The following is a 4,872-nucleotide window of genomic DNA, read 5'->3' on the forward strand; positions in this document are numbered from 1 at the left end:
AAAAAAAAAGAAAAAGAAAAAGAAAAAGAGTGATAAAGGATAAAAGTTGAATGTTTGACTCTTTGGAATATATGAGAATGCTCCTTCCCTCTCTCCCTTCCCTTCTTCCACGAAACCGCACGTACCAGTGAAGCATCACCTGTTCAGAGCACTGAAGGTGGTGATCAACCACCAGGTGCTGATCCCGGTGCTCAATGACATTGAAGAACCACTGCACTAAGGAACAGAATCCACTAGTTCAGTGGTTTTCTTGGTTTTGTTTTGTTTGACTTGGAATCTCACTCTCTGTCACCCAGGCTGGAGTGGTGCTCTCCAGCTACCGCAGCCTCTACTTGCTGGGCTCAGGTGATTCTTCCATATCAGCCTCCCAAATAGCTGGAACTACAGGTGCATACCACCATCCCCAGCTACTTTTTTGACTTATTGTAGAGACAAGGTCTCAAACCCCTGGCTCAGGCAATCCTCTCGCCTCTGCCTCCCAGTGTTAGTATTACAGGTGTGAGCCACCACGCCTGACACTCTGTGGTTTTCTAACCTTAGCATGCCTCAAAATGACCTGGAAGGCTGGTTAGGTTTGCGGGGCTCCACCCCCAGAGTATCTGATTCAATAGTTCTGGGGTAGACCTGAGAATTTCCATCTCCAACAGGTCCCCAGGTGATACTGTTGCACTTTGAAGATCATGGCTCTGGCATTTCTCTGACACTACGTGGAACAATTATTGCACATCATTTGGCTTCTTCTGTTTGTTTAAACCCCACATCAAAGTCCCTTGTGAGCTGATTGTCTGCCTCCAATGTATCTTATCTCTACACTTAACTTTTTTTGTCCTCTGTAAAAACAGACCCCTCTCAGCTAAATAGAATCTCTTCTGGTCTAACTTAACACACACACACACACACACACACACACACACACACACACACACACACACGGGAGTGGGAGGGGAGAGAGAGAGATAGAGAGAGCTAGAGATAATTAAAGCTTGTAATGCCTTTGCTTTACCTGGCATCTACAGCTGGCATTTAATCCTAGCTTTGTGAGACCCTGTGTTTGCTTTCTTGTACCTCTGGCCCCAAACTGCATATTGCTGACATATAATCTCTACTGATTATATACTTAACTTTGGAGTGGTCTGAAAAAGTAGGAGGGGACTTAAGACCTCATTTATGTGGTTCTGCTCTCAAAGCATTCTTGAAAATTGACTTCACAAAGACACAGAAACTGTAGCAGAGGGCACGGACACTGGTTTGAGAGTGTACGAGCTATCAGAAGTGAGAAGAATGCTGTCACCACATGACAAATGTTCCTGCAGCAGCTGGGAAGGCATACATAGCTTCCAGTATGATACAGAATATTTTTGTCTGGAGTCACATAGTTCCTGTCTTTAAATATCCAGGTTGCACTTTGAAAGGACCGTCCAAATACTAGATCATTTAAAATTTCTGATTATCATATGAAAATAGAGAATTTACAATCTTAGTTTTGTAAACTTTCTTATCTGAAGGTTGAAACCAGGAAAAATATAATATGTTCTTTGTTGATGGGATCTTATTTTGGCAGATTTACACAGTCTTTATTTCTTACAGTATGATGTGGCTATATTTAGCTAGTCGTTCCCTTCTGGACCCTTGAGGTAATTTTTTTTCTTTTTGGCTTTACTGCTCTTAAAGGAAAAGAAGAGGTCTATTAACATGAATGAAAACTGGAGCCGGGCTCGGTGGCTCAGCCTGTAATCCCGCACCTTGGGAGGCTGAGGTGAGTGAATTGCCTGAGCCTGCGGGATCAAGACCCGCCTGGGTAACTTGGCGAGACCTCATCTCCACAATAAATCAAAAAATTAGCCGGATGTGGTAGCGCACGCCTGTAGTTCCAGCTACTTGGAAGGCTGAGGCGGAAGGATCGCCGCAGCCCAGCAGGTCGAGGCTGCGGTGGCCGGGAGCGGCCACTGCACTCCAGTCTGGGCAACAGAGAGAGAGACTCCAACTCAAAAAAAAAAAAAGAAAAAGAAAGAAAAGAAAATTGGCCAGCCAGGCTTGGTGGCTCACGTCTGTAATCCCAGCATTTTGGGAGACCGAGGTGAGTGGATTGCCTGAGCCCGCGGGTTCGAGACCCGCCTGGGCAGGCGAGACCTCATCTCTACAATAAAATAAAAAAATTAGCTGGGCGTGGTAGCGACGCCTGTAGTTCCAGCTACTTGGAAACCTGAGGCGGAAGGATCACCGGAGCCCAGCAGGTCGAGGAGCGGCCACTGCACTCCAGCCTGGGCGACGGAATGAGACTCCAACTCAAAAAAAAAAAAAAGATTTCAGGTTTATCTAACATTAGAGCCCATATTTTTCCAGCACAAATGGTAACATTTTAAAAAATAGAATACAGATATCAAGCATGCAGTCCATATATTCATTATTCTGTGGAACATCAAACATAATTAAACAGTTTAAACTCTGTATTACTAGCCAGGCTCGGTCGCCTTTGGGAGGCTGAGGTCAGTGGATTGCCTGAGCCCGCGGGTTCGAGACCCGCCTGGGCAGGCGAGACCTCATCTCTACAATAAATCAAAAAACTAGCCGGGCGTGGTAGTGCATGCCTGTAATTCCGGCTACTTGGAAGGCTGAGGTGGAAGGATCGCCGGAGCCCAGCAGGTCGAGGCTGCGGTGGCCGGGAGCGGCCACTGCACTCCAGTCTGGGCAACACAGTGAGACTCCGACTCAAAAATAAATAAATAAATAAATTGTGTATTACTGTGGCAAGAGATAGAGATCTCTTTTATCATTTATTGAGGTAAAAATGTTGCCCAAACACAAGGAAGTCCCCTAAGACAATCCTGATCACTTAGAACTACCTGGAATGTCATGGGCAATGCTGGGTTAGTAGCCAAGAGTGGGAGTTTTGACTGATCCTGTCTTCATGTGTGTTTCAAGGGCAGAATGAATGGGGGATGGAAATGGCAGGCTCTTGGTATTGGGCAAGGGGCCAGGTGCAAGACGAGAAGCAACAGCAGCTGAGGACCCAGTAAGAAGAAACACAGGGCCTCTGAAACCTGTCCCTCTTCTTGACCTTGACTTACTTCTTCCTTTTTCTTTTACATCCAGTATCAACCTTCTCTACTTTGTTTTCTGTTCACTGAACTGAAGAGGTAAAGGTTTTTTTAAACTCCTCTGAGAAAAACATCACTTGGATATGAAACTTGGGTTCAAAGATGCAGCTTTTTTTACCTTCAAAAGAAAAATTAGGTTTTTCTCCATTGTTGATGACAAGCAAGGCAGACAAGTGCAGGTGAAGTTCAAGGGACATATATTTATACACATACATAGAAAAAATATAGAGAATGGCATATGCCAGGAGTTAGTGCTCTTGCTTGTATTACAGCTCTGGATTTCTTTTCTTTTTTCCTCATCTATTTTCTATGTTCTTAAGTAAACAGGTGTTGCTTTTTAATAATTTTAAAAGGTTATCTTTCAGCCGGGCTCGGTGGCTCAGCCTGTAATCCCGCGCCTTTGGGAGACTGAGGTGAGTGATTGCCTGAGCCTACAGTTTCGAGACTAGCCTGGGCACCTTGGATGCCACTGCACTCCAGCCTGGGCAACAGAGCGAGACTCAAACTAAAAAATAAAAAATAAATAAATAAGTAAACCGGGCTCGGTGGCTCAGCCTGTAATCCCGTGCCTTTGGGAGGCTGAGGTGAGTGGATTGCCTGAGCCCGCGGGTTCGAGACCTGCCTGGGCAGCGAGACCTCATCTCTACAATAAATCAAAAAATCAGCCAGGCGTGGTAGTGCGCCCGTAATTCCAGCTACTCAGAAGGCTGAGGCGGAAGGATCGCCAGAGCCCAGCAGGTCAAGGCTGCGGTGGCCGGGAGCGGCCACTGCACTCCAGTCTGGGTGACAGAGTGAGACTCCGACTCAAAAAAGAATTTAAAAAATAAATAAATAAAAATAAATTGTGGTGTATAGGTGGGAGTCGGTGGCTCAGCCTGTAATCCCAGCACTTTGGGAGGCTGAGAGGAGTGGATTGCCTGAGCTGAGGAGTTTGAGACCAGCTTGGGCAACATGGCAAGACCTCATCTCCACAATAAATCAAAAAATTAGCTGGGCATGGTAGCACATGCCTGTGGTTCCAGCTACTTGGAAGGCTGAGGCAGAAGGTTCACTGGAGCCCAGCAGGTTGGCGCTGGAGTGGCTATGAGTGTACCACTGCACTCCAGCCTGGGCGACAGAGTGAGACTCCAACTCAAAATAAATAAATAAATAAATAAATTGTGGTGTACAGAGTCAGGCATGGTGGCTCACACCTGTAATCCCAGCACTTTGGGAGACAGAGGCAAGAGGATTGCCTGAGCCCATGGGTTCGAGACCAGCCTGGGCAAATTGACAAGACCTCATCTCTACAATAAATTAAAAAAAAAAAATTAGCTGGGGGTGGTGGCACATTCCTGTAGTTCCAGCTACTTGGAAGGCTGAGGAGGAAGGACCGCATGAACCCAGCAGGTAGAGGATATGGTGGCCATAAGTGTGCCTCTGCATTCCAGCCTGGTTGACAGAGTGAAACTCCTACTCAAAACAAAACAAAAAAAAATTGCGGTGTATATACTCTGAATTATACAGTCATTATAAATATGAATTTCAAGTACCATGTAGACAAAAGGCAAGACTGAATATGCAATATGGACCATCAGCTATTCCCAATACTTTCATTATGTAAAAATATGTCTTGCAAAGTACTAGGATAAGAATATGCCAAAAACATTAATATTAAGCTTAGGAAGGTATGATTATCTTCGTACAGCATCTGACACATAACAAGTACAGCAAAGGAGAGTCTATTTTCCTAACTCTTTTTTTTTTTTTTTTTGAGTTGGAGTCTCACTCTGTC

Source organism: Carlito syrichta, unplaced genomic scaffold (genome assembly GCF_000164805.1).
Source record: "Carlito syrichta isolate Samal-C Ts95f unplaced genomic scaffold, Tarsius_syrichta-2.0.1 Scaffold103472, whole genome shotgun sequence".
Lineage (NCBI taxonomy): Eukaryota > Metazoa > Chordata > Mammalia > Primates > Tarsiidae > Carlito > Carlito syrichta.